Genomic DNA, 18,221 nt, shown 5'->3' on the forward strand with positions numbered 1-18,221 from the left:
AATGAAATGACACACACATACATACATATATATATAAAGTATGTATATGTATATATATATATATATATATATATATATATGCAGAATCTACTGGTCACTTTTACCAGACACATATGTAATTCTAATAGCCACAATGCCCTCTTAACTTCAAGCTAATTCTTCGCGCTTTTTGGATATGCTTGTAACTACGAAGCCGATATCCAAAGGGAAGAATGAAGAGCCTGTGACGGCCGGCCGCGGAAGCGAACCCGAGTTACCTTAATCACAAGGAGGTCACGTTGCCCACCTAACCACGAGAAGGATAAAAGTCTATCACCTCTCGTACATATATATACCTGTCGTTTTCAGATATATTCATTAGAGCTGGAATAGACCCATCCTCACCATCGTAGCCAAGTGGGCAATCGTTTTTATTGCTTTTTTAGGCTGAAATATATATGCAGAATCTACTGGTCACTTTTACCAGACACATATGTAATTCTAATAGCCACAATGCCCTCTTAACTTCGCTAATTCTTCGCGCTTTTTTGGATATGCTTGTAACTACGAAGCCGATATCCAAAGGGAAGAATGAAGAGCCTGTGACGGCCGGCCGCGGGAAGCGAACCCGAGTTACCTTAATCACAAGGAGGTCACGTTGCCCACCTAACCACGAGAAGGATAAAAGTCTATCACCTCTCGTACATATATATACCTGTCGTTTTCAGATATATTCATTAGAGCTGGAATAGACCCATCCTCACCATCGTAGCCAAGTGGGCAATCGTTTTTATTGCTTTTTAGGCTGAAATATATATGCAGAATCTACTGGTCACTTTTACCAGACACATATGTAATTCTAATAGCCACAATGCCCTCTTAACTTCGCTAATTCTTCGCGCTTTTTGGATATGCTTGTAACTACGAAGCCGATATCCAAAGGGAAGAATGAAGAGCCTGTGACGGCCGGCCGCGGAAGCGAACCCGAGTTACCTTAATCACAAGGAGGTCACGTTGCCGACCTAACCACGAGAAGGATAAAAGTCTATCACCTCTCGTACATATATATACCTGTCGTTTTCAGATATATTCATTAGAGCTGGAATAGACCCATCCTCACCATCGTAGCCAAGTGGGCAATCGTTTTTATTGCTTTTTAGGCTGAAATATATATGCAGAATCTACTGGTCACTTTTACCAGACACATATGTAATTCTAATAGCCACAATGCCCTCTTAACTTCGCTAATTCTTCGCGCTTTTTTGGATATGCTTGTAACTACGAAGCCGATATCCAAAGGGAAGAATGAAGAGCCTGTGACGGCCGGCCGCGGGAAGCGAACCCGAGTTACCTTAATATATCTGAAAACGACAGGTATATATATGTACGAGAGGTGATAGACTTTTATCCTTCTCGTGGTTAGGTGGGCAACGTGACCTCCTTGTGATTAAGGTAACTCGGGTTCGCTTCCCGCGGCCGGCCGTCACAGGCTCTTCATTCTTCCCTTTGGATATCGGCTTCGTAGTTACAAGCATATCCAAAAAAGCGCGAAGAATTAGCGAAGTTAAGAGGGCATTGTGGCTATTAGAATTACATATATATATATATATATAAATAACTATAGTAGCGGTAATTTGAAAATTCAGTTAAAGGATAAGTAAAACAATGAGATCAGATATCGAGAGTTAAGCAGATGAGCTCATTACAGCGACTTTCAGATCGCCCGCAAGAGAAAATCCGCTGAGACCCAGGTCTGACGGATAATCATTGAAGATTCTAATTTATGTTGCTCGTGTGGCTGTAACCCTGAGTCGTATCTCTTTATTATACATGCATGCATACGTGCGTGCCGACTTGAGACCCAATATATATATATATTGCACAAGAAATGTAAAAGATTCTATATATAGCCCTGATATTCTTAGAACCCCCTGAGGTCCGGAGAGAATGGTGACCCACTTAATCCCCGGTAATTCCCGGTACTCATTTCGTCCGGTAAAGTCTGGTTGATTGATGGAGTTAATAATAAATCGTTTGGTGTTGCAACAGCAAAGGCCGCCGAACTGATACATATGTTAGCGAAGTAAATTTTTTTCATAACAGATATAGAATGCTAACGAATATAATATTCATAAGTTATATAACAAATTAAAATCGTAAAAGCTCTTACGACTGTACACGTGGACCCTTTCAGTCCCGTGGAACCCCAGACAATCAAGGGAGCCACTTATCGCAGGAAGATTTTGGAAAGAACTATCCCCAGGAAACCTAGTGTATCCGCTTTAAAAAAAAAAATTCGTGACCCAACTAGACCCAGGAAGATCCTGAAGTTCTAATATTTCCCAGCTGTCGCTGGGAAATATTAGAACCCACTTGGTTAGAGGCGACGGGTTGCAGTCATTTTCGCAATTGCTGAGGTCCTCCAGAGCAGTCATGGACTCAAACAAATCGCTCCATCAAAGGCAAAGAACGAATCATTGTCCGTCTTTGTTTCTAAACCAGGCAACGGATAGAATCTTGTCTGGGACGAAGCACTTATTATTAGTTATAATTCTCCTTGGGTATAAGATATTTCCTAGGTACAGTATTGTGAACTGGATATTAAGTGATATTTAGGGCTTAATATTTGTGAAAATAAAAAAGTCACGCATTTATCAGTGACAAATACGTGCATACCTATGTGTATATATATATGTATATATATGGTATATAATATATATATTATATATATGTGTGTGTATCTATGTATTTATGTATGTATGTATCCGCAGGGGACCTCAATAACACGTAAAGTTCAAAAGAGGAAATTCTTTATTTACAAGCTTTCAGAGGATCGTCTGCCTCCATCTTCAAGGAGCCAAACAGTGAAAAAACACAGAAAGCTCGAAAATAAATAACCCCCATTTTTTCTAACCTTCCGTACTATTGAGCTTCTCTGTGACAGTAATAACTTTATACACATTGAATTTGTGTTATTTGGAGTGTATATATATATATATATATATATATATATATATATATATATATATATATATATACACAGTATATATATATATATATACAGTATATATATATATATATATATATATATATATATATATATATATATATACAGTATATATATATATATATATATATATATATATATATATATATATATATATATATATATATATATATATATATATATATATATATATATATATATATATATATATATATATATATATATATATATATATATATATAGAATACCACAGGAAAATGGCAGGCAGAAGCTCAGTTGGCACTGAACTTCTGCCTTTCATTTTTCTGTGGTATTCGGTTACATACTGAGGTCACGTGCTTCTACTGTGATTTTTAAGTATATATATATATATATATATATATATATATATATATATATATATATATGTTTGTGTGTGTGTATGTATATTCATGAATGTATTGATTTTCAGCAGTTGAAAACTGAGTTATTTAGAATCTATTACAAAATATAATGAATTTCTTGAACTCAGTGAACGTAAGGCCTAGCACAAAATTCTAATCAGTGTTGAGATATATTCAGATTTACTAATCTGAGATTTAGAATACTTTAGGGAAACTTACTGAAGCGTGGCAATTTTTTGTAGTAAACCTGAAGTTCCAATATTGACTCTCATGATAGAAAGATATTGACTCTCATGATAGAGAGATGCATGCTTTTGTTTCAGAATAAGCTGGCTTATGCCACCACGGTCCCTTGTTGAGGTCAGCTCGTAATATTGAGACATTGACGAAAATTTAATTGTTTTGGTAAGAGAAGGAAAATGAAGTCGGTTGACACAGTAAGATTTCATTGGTCCTAACATAAGGTTTAGCTAAGCCTACTTGTTCATCATCGTCAAGATAGTTTGCACTACCAGAGATAAAAAATAGTCTACAGAGTAACGAAAGTCACGATACTTGTTGCGACGCCGTTTCACAAAAAAAAAACATCAGTAAATAACGAATGCATCGACAAGAGGAACCGAAAAGATAAAAAAAAGGCCGAAAAATTCCACGAAATGGCGTCTGTGTTTCATCACAGCTTCTCCCCCTTGTTGTTTATGAGTTGAGCTCCTTCGTAAATTTCAGCTCTCAAGTAAGTGAACCGAGGCTCTCTATCCGGTTACCCAAGACAGGCGCTGCAGAAGTGCCTCCTGAAGGATATCATCTAGCTCCTCAAGTCCCTCTTACTTGAGGGGGAGGAGCCGTGAGCCGTCGACCAGGACTCATATGAAGCCGAGGACCACTTCCACCCGCGACCTTGACGGACGCAAGGAATTTCCCCTGTTTAGGCCTTTGAGCTGATTTTGCCATACTTCGAGGAAGCCCTGTCACTGACTTGGTTCCAGCTAGGATTGTACACACACATATGTATATATATTTTTAAATGTATGTGTGTGTATATATATATATATATATATATATATATATATATATATATATATATATATATATATATATATATATATATGTATATATATATATATATATATATATATATATATATATATATATATATATATATATATATATATATATATATATATATATATATATATATATATATATATATGAAAATAGTACTTATTACGGTTACTATAAATTATCTAGAAATATTTGTATGTATGTGTGTGTGAGAGAGAGAGAGAGAGAGAGAGAGAGAGAGAGAGAGAGAGAGAGAGAGAGAATGGTTTCACCCCAAAAAGGATTAAGGGTTACCTCCACGAAGCACTCCCGTTTTGGTGATATACATTTTGACGGAGCAGCGAAAACACACGTCTAATTTTCTCTCTTCTCTCTTTTTCTCCCTCCACTCTAGCTGCCAACAACAACAACAACAGTCGTCTAACAACTAGGTACATAATTCATTTATGTCCCTCCTCGTCCTGTTCGAGACTCGAAATTATTTTTCAGTAAGATTTACGATGCTATAAAATTCAGCAATAAATAATGAGGCTGATTTTCGAGTCTCCTAGTTGCGAGGTAGACGTACTACCATTGAGAGAGAGAGAGAGAGAGAGAGAGAGAGAGAGAGAGAGAGAGAGAGAGACGCGGTAGTTGATATAAAACACCCATTGTTGAATTGTTTCTGTCCAGTCACCTTTTCTTAATATGGAAGGTTTTCATGACGCAATTGTGTGTGTGTGTTTGTGAGCGCGTGAATCTCCTTCAGATTGATAATAGGATCTAATGCAAGAAATGGGATACGTCATAGCGGAGCAGCTTACGCAATGGGAACACGAATATCGAAATACGTCATTTAGATCGCGCGAGAGGCGGCCATCTTGGAATGAGTTAGATAATTAATTGCTGACCTCAGCTGTTTATTTCTTACAGGGATTTGTCCCTTGATAAACACTTGTTACAGTGCGTAGCTAGGTAATATTTTCTGAGTATTTTCTGCTTAATTCTCTTTATTTCATCAGTTGCATGAAAATTGACACACTACACAGCTGTATCTTAATTATGGAATATATGAGATAGACCTAAATAATAACAGATACAATATATAATATACTTGGAATTTATACAGGACCTCGTCATGTTGGCAATACAGTTTCTCAAGATCCTGTCAAAGACTATGAAATACGAATCAAGGATATAAGAATCCAGCCGTATATAGCCGTAATATATGGGTCAGTCAGTTTAACTAGGAATTTTCGTTGTTCATGCGTACGAACGCTAGATACCGTCGAATTTTTGGAGTACTATATTTGCTCAGACTGATTAGAAGTTATACAGTTAACAAGAACTAGGTACACCTTCTTCAGGGGCATTTGATTACCTTTGCCGAGGGGGTTAATGCCTTGGTTCTGTGTTTCCGCCTAGTATTTTTAAAAAACTTGAGTGATACAGATTTTTTTGGTAACCATGCTATTTGTATGGAAGGTTTGCATTTTGTTTAACCATTTTAGTTTCAGTTTAATTTTAACTTAAACATCAAACATCTTTTTTGTATCATGGAAGAGCGCTAATCTGTTGCTAGTCGGTGTTTTGATTTGTATACACCTTAGGAATGAACAGTTTTTAATCGTAGTAGGCTATGGGAAACTAGAAAAAGTGAGGGAATTAAACTAGTGGGACTTCACACTGAGATTAGAGACAGAAGGAAGCTTGTAAAAGTGAAAGAAAACAGAGGCAGTGGCAGAATTCCTCAGAATACTTGGCGATAGCAAGTGGCAGAGGAGAACCGTTAGAAGCTTTGAGATTACTCAGAAGAATTCAAGGAGAAAGAGAGCCAGATAGATGGTCTTCTGATTAGGAGAGCAAAATATAGATCTGTAAGGACAAAAGGAAGAACTCTAAATTTTGAGATTCTGTTGAGAACTTCGTTTACAAAGGACAATTTTTTTGAAGTAACGAAATGCAGCAATTCCTAGTGGATGTAGAATTGTCAAGAATAGCAGCAGGATAAGAAAGCTAGAAATGACTAATCTATCCACCCCTTTGAGCGCTTGGTCAAGAACCTTAAAAAGGTCATAATTGAAGGAACATATACTTGCATAACTGAAATTAAGACTTCTGTGATGTAGGGTGCAGAAAACTTGAGGTTGCGGGCAACAGAACAAAAATAGTACCATTCAGACTCAAGACAACAGGTTCATGTCTCAGAGTTCCCACGTACTGCGAGCTAACATTGTATTGAGAGAATGATTAAGATAGTGGCAAAATGAGAGAGTGTCATGATACCCAAAAGGTGAGAATCTATTGAACGAGTAGGTCAGTGGTATAGTGGTGCAGCAAGATCAAGACTATTAGATGCATGATTGTAATGACGAGGACGACACTGTGTTGAAATGATTTGTTCCATCATAGCAACAGAGGAGGAGGAGATTCTGGTATCACCTCCCACATCATCCGTATGCATGGAACTGAGTCGCCTAGTGTGGTCTGCATAGTGAAGGCCTTGGGTGGGAAGAAATTTATTTGAATGGGGGAACAAGGTCTGCAGAATTTGCTGAAAAACAGCAGTAACTGCTATTGTGACTGAAGTTTAGAGATGAATATTTAACTGGATGGGGTCACAGAGGGTAAGATTTTAGCCAATATTTAACTGAATAGGGTCACAGAAGGTAAGATTTTAGCCACTGTTCTAGCTGTATATATATTAACTTTGCAGTAAGAGCGAACTCCACATTTGCAACAAATATTTGAGTAAACTTTCTAGTAAATGATCTTGAGTAAAAAGCAGAAGAGGGACCATGGGATAAGTGGCTTATAGTAAGGTCACTGACTGTGTAAAAAGATAAGACTGAGCGTTGTTTCATAAAAGGACAGTCAATTTCAAGTTCCCAAATATTTATGAAGTGAATGGAGAAGCCATTTTTACCTTAGGAATAAGAGTTATGGGTGGAATTGATGTTTTGTGTTGGAGCAGTGGAAGGCATAAAGAATAGTTCAAACTAATCGGGGCACTTGTAGTCATAAAATAGGCCTATGAATCAGCATTTGGGTGTAAATTTTTATTCTAGAAGGGACTAGTAGACCAGTGGTAGTATCACAATGAACGATTAAGTAATTGGGGTTGCTCTTTACTGAAAAAGAGACGTCTTTTTCAATGATCAGGCAGTTATTGTTAAATTCTGTCTTTGATAAAGCAGATAGTTCATCTTTTCCAGATTTAAGTATTGACTTAAAATGTTGTAGAACGCACACACATACACACACACACATATGCAAGTACACTGCTCTTGCAGATTGGAAAGTCTTTTAAGGTCTTTTGCCACTTACCTAAGCTACAAGACTTTGGTAACACTGCTCGTCGTTTTATCGGTAAAGTTCAGCAGACTCTCTTGATGCATAAGCCATACCCATGTAAGGAAGGGTGTGCAGCTAACAACCACATCTTTGAATGTCAATTCCCTTGGAATCAGAAAGGTAACACCCTCTGGAACCACTACCCATAAGGAAAATAGATTGACAGTTAACATAAGTACGTGTTTATGCCTATACTGTATACTGTATATGTATATGCTTGAAATCAATAATAACACTATTCATAAAAGTACCATGTTGCACGCTAACAATCAGTTATAGCTAGGGGTGGTTACAATCATGAAGCAAAAGTTACTTCACACAGCTGCCTGCCTCGCTAACTAACTTTACGCTGTCGAACACTTTAGACTTGGTGGTCTGTTTTTCTGTACAGGCCTATATTTATGGCGTAGGGAAGTTGATAGTATTAGTTACTAGAACTAGTGATTTTCCTGACGTCTCCTGCAAACCGACAAACGTAGCTTTGAATACTTAAAAAGCTCTATGACCATATAAGGAAGGTATCAAGAATGATAGAGACTGTATATTGTGATAGACTTTAGACAAGATGGGGAGGGTGAAAGATGCTACAGTATTTGGTGGTAATGAAATCAGTGGTCATTCATTTTACCCGTTTCAAAAAGAAAGACAGAACAAGACGACCTTTTCAAGGCTGAAAGGTAACTACGAAATATATACATTTAAATGTGATGGGATTCCCAAACCTTGTATAGTATCCACAAATTGTATCTAAGGACAGAGTATTACACTTACCGAGGGCTATCCAGGAAACAACATAAGATATTCCACCAACTAAAAATTCGGAAATTCTTTACAGTCCTTGGCGTTTTTAGACATTGATGGATGTTCTTTACTTTAATAATAATAATAATAATAATAATAATAATAATAATAATAATAATAAAAATAATAATAATAATTAATAATACTCATTATTATTTGTAGCTGTAACACCAGTGATGATGATAACACTCCTTCCAAAAAATTATATTATTTACCATTTATTTCTATAATTTTAAATGAAAACCTATAAAAAGAACGCATGTATGCTGATCACGAATTCCAAGAAATCTCAACAGCACCTTGCGAATGAAAGTTACGGTGTAGCTGAAACTTCCAGAAGGTATGAATGGAGTGCGTCAATCCATGGGGCCCGGATGCTATGAAGAGTTGCCACTTGAGTTAAGGGAGAGAGAATGACTAGAGAAAGTCAAGAAAGAAAAGTTGGCGAGAGAACATGTCTCAAGTAATCGATCCCGTAGGGGAGTTGTGCCGTTAGTGCACCCCACCCGGTGCACTGTAGGCATTACTTAAGGTACTTTGCAGCGTCCCTTCAGCCTCTAGCTACAACCCTTTTCATCCTATTACTGTACCTCCATTCATATTCTTTCTTCCATTTCACTTTCCACCCTCTTCTAACAATTGTTTCCTAGTGCAACTGCAAGGTTTTCCTCCTGTTACGCCTTTTAAGCCTCTTACTCTCAATTTTCCTTTCAGCGCTGAATGACCTCATAGGTCCCAGCGCTTGGCCTCTGGTCTAAATTGTATATTCTGTCTATCAAGTAATCGAAAAAAATATGAAGGAGACTGTATTGTATAGTTTTTTAAGTGCAAAGGCTTGTGTCGCGGACGACGTAATACCCAATGGTAGCCCAGGCCTGAAGACAAGGAGAGAAAGGAAATTAGAAAGCTGCGCACTGCTTAACGTCAAGGAAGCGAGAGAGAATGACAAACAGAGTAAAGGTTATCTCTCGAGCAAGAAAGTGTTTTGTGCTATGACTGAATACAAATCATTAGGGTCAGAGTTATAAATACGGTCGCAGATGAAAATTCTAAATTATTTCTCGTATCTCGTTTCTCTCAATACCATTATAAAATTCAATGTCAGTAATTAAGAGGAGCTTCTTCAGATAACTACGCAAGCGTTCTGGCCACCTGCACAACACCTGTGTAACTGTTTATTCTTCTTTAAACTTGCACACCTGTAGATGCTCATGCGGGTGGTACAAATCAGAGCGTACAGTCAGTCTGCGAAGAACTCGTTGCCACAGTACATGCGTTTCCGAGTTCCTCTGCTCCATTGAGATAATTTAGTGGATGTCAGTGACAAGTGACGTTTCTCAGTGCCCCGTGTATTTGTACTTGCAGCACCTTCAGATGCCATTGAAATGTCATTGGTCGATGACTGAGTGTGACGTAAAGAGTTGTTAATAAGGCTCATCCTTGCAGTGCGAGTAAGTGTTAATTGATTCTAGGTCGTGACGCAGCGCCTAGCTTTGGCAACTTACCATACCTTAGTATCGGTATTTTCAAGAGATAAGGATTCACTTTAACCTCGACATTGATAAGGATCCGTGACAGGCGATGTGATCTGATGCTGGTTTCGAATGCGAGGGATGACTGTGTTCCAAGGGCTTCGGGGGTCATGTGCGTAATGCTTGATGAAGTTCAGAAGGGATATTAGTTTTCATAGATGGTCTAGTACTAAAATTTAAAAGGGAAATTACAGCGGGTAGATGGTCTGTGACAAAACTGAGAAGGGGTGTTAGGTTGAGTCCGTAGCAGTTTTGAGAGTTACTCTTCAAAACTACTCAGGGAGTGGTAATAGTCATTATAAAACATCATGCAGAACTTGAGTTTGAAGTGAGTGGCTTTATCTGTTTCAAACTTATTATGGAAATGCTGTAACCGTTTTTAAGACAACATACACATCATCTCTTGACGGGAGCAAAAAAGAAATTAAGCATGTTATTGGCGGTGTAATAATCTGACCTGTCCTTGGAATGAGGCTAGTTTTTAAATGCATAAATTTAAATTTTTCTTCTGTACTTCATCTAGTCGAGGTAAAATTATTGAAAGAGAGAGAGAGAGAGAGTGAGAGAGAGAGAGAGAGAGAGAGAGAGAGAGAGAGAGAGAGAGAGAGAGGAGAGACTGCGATCGGTAATGTTTTCTTTATCAGATAACACAGATTCACGTTTCTAGCTTTTGAGCCTAAGGGTGCAAATCAAGGCCAACGGGTGAAAAGAAAATTGCAGAAGATTTCGCCGGTTTCCTTCTTTCTACCTGTCATCCATCTATCAGCAAATATTCTTTTACCAAGTTGCTCACTTACGCCACCAGCTAAACCACTTTAACTCAAAATAGGAATAAACTTTAGCCAAGCAGAAAAATTCAAGAAACTGCACAGTAATTTACCAACATTTACAGTTGTGTATCTCCCGAAAATAGCAAAAGATTTCTTTGTGATGAATATACATATATAATTATTTATAATTATATGTTTTATATATATATATATATATATATATATGTATATATATATATATATAATATATATATATATATATATATATATATATATATATATATATATATATATATATATATATATATAACAGAACTGTGTGGTGTGTGCAGCCAGACAAATCATACAGCCATCGCCGACAATAGGACCAAGAATTTTTATGGACAACAGTTTTAGTGTTTTTGCAGAACCCGACCGTAGCTTTTTCTCTTTTTTTTTTTTTTTAATGGCAGATCGAGAAACAGTGAATCGCTGGAGACAAGACAAGAATGAAGGGAAGTTCCCCGAGAATTGGGATTCAGGGACTCCCGAATCCTACTTTCCTTAGAAGGACTGCTCATGCGCCCACAGGATGTTCTTTCTAACCTGAGAATATCGATTTTTATCTTTCTAACTTGAGAATATTGATTGTTTCTTTCTAACTTGAAAATATATATTTTTTTTTCATTCTAATTTGAGAGTTGATTTTTTCTAACTTGAGAATATCGATATTTTCTTTCTAACTTGAAGATATCGATTTTTTCTTTCTAACTTGAGAATATGGAGTTTTCCTTTCTAACTTGAGAATATCGATTTTTTCTTTCTAACTTGAGAATATTGATTTTTTTCTTTCTATCTTGAGAATATCGAATTTTCTTTTTAACTTGAAAATATCGATTTTTCCTTTCCAACTTGAGAATATCGATATTATTTCATATTTTCAGACTTCTGAAAAAACTTACAAATTTTCCTTAAGCCTTAAGGAAAGAGTTAAACAAATAAGAGAAAGCCCACTTTGTGCCTATAAACAGTGTTTTATCCCTGATGAAAAAGTGAAAAATCAAAGAGAAACTGGTAGGTCTGCCCCTCGAAAGAAATAATAATCACCAACTATGAAAAGAAAAATAGGTCTTTTTCACTTCAATGATCTAGGTCAAGCTTGATCAGAGCAAGTACAGTACAAGGAAGGAATGAGAGGAAAGAACGAAAGAACCGGGTTTATCCTTCTTGAAGGTGTCTTGCACAAGATTCATAGGGAATACATCAATCCGAGATCTTCTGACAGCGTATTTATGAATTGGGAATGAATGGGATTTGCGGCTGATACGGGGGAGGCCATCTGGGAAAGGATTACGGTCTGTGCAATGCAGAGCAGCTTCCAGAATAATACACTGAGGATCACATAACGGAAAGAGCACCTTAAGTAAATGTAAACAGGATCATTTGTCGGATTGATTGTGTATGGAAAAAACTAAGTAAATTTCTTAATGAAAATAAATTTTTTGTTTGTAAGGGATCTCTCCTTGCTTGTACATTTGCATTACCAACATTGCACTGGAAACTGGTTTGTTTACTTAAAACTTCACACGGCCGTATCGTAGGACTAACTGTGTCGTGATATTTTTTTTTTATTATTACAGATCTTTAGTCAGGGATTTTGTGTAAATCAACATGTACACGATTTAGTAATACCCTCAATATATACTCTCATGTCCTTAGAAATTTATATACGCTTGTTAAGCATGAATGAATATGTAATGTATATCCAACGGTTGCCTACATCAGTGCACTGCGTCCTCAACAGTATCTTTGAATTAGAAAAAGAAATTACATTGCCATACAGAGAGAGAGAGAGAGAGAGAGAGAGAGAGAGAGAGAGAGAGAGATCGACTTTCCCAGTCCCATCAGCGACATTTGTATTGTGTTGACAAAGGGCAGACAATCAAAAAGCGCGGGTAACTACATCACCTCCTTCCAATTACTACAAAAAAGTTACACCAGCAAATACCCAAGGCACAAGCAGACTGCTGCTCACAAACAACAGGAAAACCCAGAAAAGGTCATCAAAATCAAGTACAGCTTATATAATTAATAAATCTAGGAGACTTGACCAACAAATTGCCCAGACGAAATAATTTTGAAAATAAATTCTTGATTCAACAATTTATTTTTACTGCGACTGGATGAAATAATGAAAGTATACAAGGTAAAATGATTGTTTTTCTGTTAGAGCAATACATAAAAAAGAGATGATATTCATCTTCGCATCGAAACGATAGAGTGTGTTGTGCCTGCTTTGATACTTGGTGTCTGTACTATCTTTAATGATGAAGCTAAAATAGTCCAAGATACATTTCAAGGACTGATAATTCAGTAGGTATTTTTGAGTACAAACTGTTGCATCCTCAAGCTCATGGAAAAAATTTTTTCAAATGTGTATGAAACACTTGTGGGGCTTATTTCAAATGATTGTCTTAGAGGTGAATCTCAACAACTACTAAAATGAAATGGAAACATTCCATATCTGTCTCAATACTGAATTTGAAAATAGGTCTACCTGTAACAGTAGCCGAACTTTAAAATACATTTTAGAAATTTGGTTTTGCTCGCTCATTTTCAGTCTACTTTGGCTGCAGTTCATCAGTGAAATTTGTATCAGCATTCATTGACCCCCGTCTTTCGTGTAAAGGTGTCAGCAACGGAGGCGCTCTCCTTTTTAAAATTATCCTACACCTCTTCACTCGATCTACCGTTCAACTTCAAGGCTGTGGTGGTGGCGCAGACTTGCCAAGAGTGAGGCCATTTACCGTCGGCGTAGACCGTCAACTTCTACGCGCGTCATTTAAAGTTACAACAAAAAAGTTCAAATAACCTCGCGGCATTTTAAACAGCTCCTATGGGTTTTTCCCTCAAATAAATCAGTATAGCAGAGCGAGGATACGATTGCGTCACAAGTTTTTGTTTTTTTTTGTTTTTGCATTAGGCCTAGGAAATCTGTCAAGTGTCGACAGCGTCATTAGCTGCTACCCGGACATTTGTTAAAACTCGTCTAGAATAGAAATGTTTTTTTCTGTTTTTAAGACGAAGATCAGTTTTCACTATTTTTCTTTATAATTTCAAAGAAATTACACACGCATTCATACATATACAAGAAGTGGTTATATACACGTACACACATTCAACTATACATATTTTCTCATTACAGAAGTTGTTCCACTAGGCGTTGAACTTCCTGTTCCCAAAAAGTCTTTTTAGGTTGAGTAACCAATACCCTTCTACAACTAGGCTTCCTACTCCCACTATAGTTGTCTAATCACCGGAACAAGAACTGTTTAGGATATAGCCTATAGACTATATATATATATATATATATATATATATATATATATATATATATATATATATATATATATATATATATGTGTGTGTGTGTGTGTGTGTGTGTGTGTGTGTGTGTGTGTGTGTGTGTGTGTGTGTGTGTGTGTGTATCGACGTCTTGTATCTGTATAAGTTTTTACAGTTTTAAATTTACTTGATATGAATCCGGGTCTATTTTTGGTTTTGCGGGTAACTGTGTTTGCAAGATATAGTCAGTGTAACTTATTTATTTTTGGAGATGAGATGAAAGTACGACGGACAAGAGAATGATGACAGAGCGATTTTCGGCGAAGCTCGAACGACATAGGCTTAAGTATCAGGTTTTCGTGTAGTTTTGACAAAGGATGGAGTTAATTGTCTCAATGTCACAATTACAATGTAGTAGTTATTTTGGAACGGAAGGAAATGGACGTTGCTGATAGAGAACAGTGTTTTGCAATATAGGACAGAGATAAAGGTCACCTAGGACATAGTTATTTAAAAAAATTACCACAGGGTTAGCTCAGTAGGAATTAAAATGATAGCTTTGACATCTGGTCTTGTAAATGGACACCTTGGACAAAGTTACCTGGTAATGACTATTTTGTACATGAGCCGATGGTAGAAAAAAAAAAAAGAAGATAATCATCGTGCCCTGAGTTCAACGTGTTTGCTGCAACGCTACGACTACACGATGACCAACAAAAACTCGATCCCTCGCCCTCAAATACCGAGGTCAGCCAGTGTCACAAGGGACCTACAGAATGAAGTACGCGTGCTCTTAGACTAAGGCGGAAGGCTCGCCGGGCTGCTAACAGGCACTCGCGCGCGCGCGCGTACCCACGAAGTTACGAAGCTAGAATACACTCTTGCCTGTCTCTCGCTCGCTTCTTTTATGCTAATGGGATCCATAAAGTCAAGGAGTTCGACCCTTTAACTATACCACTGATTTTTAGAATGTCCTCAGTGCTCTAAGTGTATTGTAAATACATCGTCTGACATTGGGCAGAAGATTTATTTAAACATTTTGAATCTCTCTCTCTCTCTCTCTCTCTCTCTCTCTCTCTCTCTCTCTCTCTCTCTCTCTCTCTCTCTCTCTCTGTATATATATATATATATATATATATATATATATATATTCAATTTATTTATTCATTTATATAAATAGTGTAAAAGTCACAGCTCCATAATTTCCCTATCGAAAAAACACGATGTTCATGAATTAAATATTTGCTGTTAACATTTACCTACGTCTGAAAGTCAAAGATTATTCAGACAGGAAATATTTTTTTGAAATTTCGATTCCGAATGCCCATATTCTCATATATATATATTATATATATATATATAATATATATATATATATATATATATATATATATATATATATATATATATATATATATATATATATACAGTATATGTATATATATATATACACACACACACACACACACACATATATATATATATATATATATATATATATATATATATATATATATATATATATATATTCAGTTATTAAATTTTTCTAGTTACTTGGGCGTTCTTTGTAAAATTTCAAAATCTCCATGCGATCTAACATTGCCTTCTAATAGAGTTTTCAGAAAGGAGTTATACTGAATAAGGGTTTTGTATTGCAACATGGGGATTAAATGCTTTCGGAAACTTATATACTGACGCACAAAAATTTATACATACACTCTTCATAGCTGTACGTATGTATGTATGTCTGTACGTGTGTACCTGTATACGATGCCCATCTCGCCCAAAAGGAAGAAAAAACAAGGCAGAACTACGAAGACAGGAGTAGGGAAGGTCAAACAGAGGGAGTGGATTGGATTATTCGATATCACTTCTAATGAATTTAACACCCAAATGAGGTCCTCATAGTCACCTACATCACCTTTACTACCACTGCTGCTACTAATGCTATGTTCTTACGCTTAATACTATTTGTAAATTACATACCATTCAGATGAATATTACATCTAATCACAGGAAAAGACATACGCTGGAATTTCTAGTTCGAACCTGATCACGTTGGATGTGAAAAGCTAAACTAGTTTTTCAGATAGTGTTGCTGAGGGCTCTGGCCTTTTCTTCCCTAGAAAAAAACTAATCTGCTCTTTAGCCATCTCTTTGTCTGTCTGTCTGTCTGTCTCTGTCTCTGTCTCAGTGTCCATCTCTCCTTCCCTCTCTCACACGCTCGCATACTCATCTTTGTTCGTCAGTACATATTTTTCCTCACGACGGTTTGCTGGAAGTTGTTACCATTCCGCTATTCAGCAGGTGTATACAGTATATATACAGTACATACTGTGTATATGTATATATATATATATATATATATATATATATATATATATATATATATATATATATATATATATATATATATATAACTTTTATATGTCACAAGAAATTGAGGGGAAATAGACAGAAATAAAGACCCATGTCACATCATCAACCCTACTTTGAAATAACGTCGACGTCAACTACTCGCCTCAGACCTACGCCGAAGCTTGTCAGCAACAGGCTGGCCCTCATGAATACTACCCCAGTCACTCTGTCGTGTAAACATTCCTTGATTTTGGTTTTCTTCCTTTTATTCGTCAGCAAAATAAATCAGAAGCAAGTTGATATTTCACCAATCTATGTTCTTCCTTTAACGTTTCGTACCTTTTGGCGTGCAGGATTATGTTATTGCGTCTTCATATATGTATGTACTGTATATCGCATCTTTTCCAACACTTCCTGACCTATGTATTTATTGCAAATGATGTATTGCATCAGCTCTCTAGTATTACATGTTCAAAATTTCATATGCACGAGGAAGTTATCTAGCTCGCTGTTTCCCTTGCCTGACGTACTCTCATGTCCCACCATCAGCTATAACTTGTCTTCCAAAAATATATAAAAATTAACTGCTTTCTTTTTTTTAGTTTCTATCAGATATCCACCCCGCATTCATCTCAAGTTCTATATACCCTCAGTTCCTACTTACTAATACGTAATCCATTACTTTTTGAGTGCTTGAAAACAGCTTAAACACTTTCCACCTTTTCTGTGACTTCCCTTTTTTTCTGATTTTGTCTTTTCATCGATTCAGTCCCAACCTCTTCACTTATTCAGCAAAAGTACATTTACTTTTTCGTATGAGCTCTTCCCTTTTCGTAAGTCCTTTTGCATTTCGTTCACAAAATCTGTGAAGCTGTTTCAAAACGAATATTTTATTTGTGCAGCCTTTCCGTCTCCTCAACTTAACGGCATTTTTATCAAAGAATTTTTTTGCGTGCATGTGCGTGAGGAGATGCACAGTTAGCTAGATAAGCAGTACTGCAAATCATCATACATAGATTTGGGAAGGTAGCGATCTACATCTCAGCTGTTTTGCAGTTTTCTACGTTTTCCAAACGATATCCAGTCATCGTGACAATTGGTTTCTGAAGTTTTAAGTGTTTTGGTTTACTGAGATAAACATCTTACTCCAACAAAAGAAATCCGTTAAGTAAATCCTCAGCTCAGTTTGATTGCTCAATGTTATCTCTAATTCGTGCCACCGAACTAGATCTTTTTTGCCTTTCTGAGCTAGGCTGTGTTTGCCTGTCATCGAAATGTACTCACACGCAAGTACTTGTCAATACCATTGTTTTTCCGACTGTGGATACACGTTCCTGCCAAGGTAGGACTTGGGCATGTTGCAGCAGCGGTTGCGATATTATCACTATTATAGTAGCAGTAGTAGTAGTAGTGGTGGTGGTGGTGTTGTTTTGTGAGTCAGTAAGCATTACAAAATACTACTTTCGTTTGGAAGGGCTTGTCCGAATTCGATCGCGAGAATGAAGATTTGTGATTCTTGCCATTTTCACGTAATTCGTGACCCGCTCGCCTAGCTGCCTTCCTCTTCTTTCTACCATTAGCTTTAATGTGGCCAGTGACCTTATATCGATCCTGGAAGAAATCATCGCATAGGTCAACCTATTCAGATATAACGCCATGATACTGTGAAAGA

The 18,221-nt window shown here is 36.7% G+C and overlaps 1 protein-coding gene across 4 annotated transcripts in view; it reads left to right on the forward strand.

The window, feature by feature from the left end:
* Positions 1–18,221, forward strand: part of LOC136852614 (uncharacterized protein C05D11.1-like) — a 203,762-nt gene that overhangs the window by 123,560 nt on the left and 61,981 nt on the right. The window contains exon 1 of one of the 4 annotated variants that reach the window (XM_067127502.1): positions 9,803–10,016. The exons of the other annotated variants lie outside the window; for them this stretch is intronic. The gene's annotated coding sequence lies outside the window, so the exon portion shown is untranslated. Of the gene's footprint in view, positions 1–9,802; positions 10,017–18,221 lie in introns of those variants that run through there. 4 annotated transcript variants of the gene reach the window in all.

The sequence above is a fragment of the Macrobrachium rosenbergii genome, chromosome 25 (genome assembly GCF_040412425.1).
Source record: "Macrobrachium rosenbergii isolate ZJJX-2024 chromosome 25, ASM4041242v1, whole genome shotgun sequence".
NCBI lineage: Eukaryota > Metazoa > Arthropoda > Malacostraca > Decapoda > Palaemonidae > Macrobrachium > Macrobrachium rosenbergii.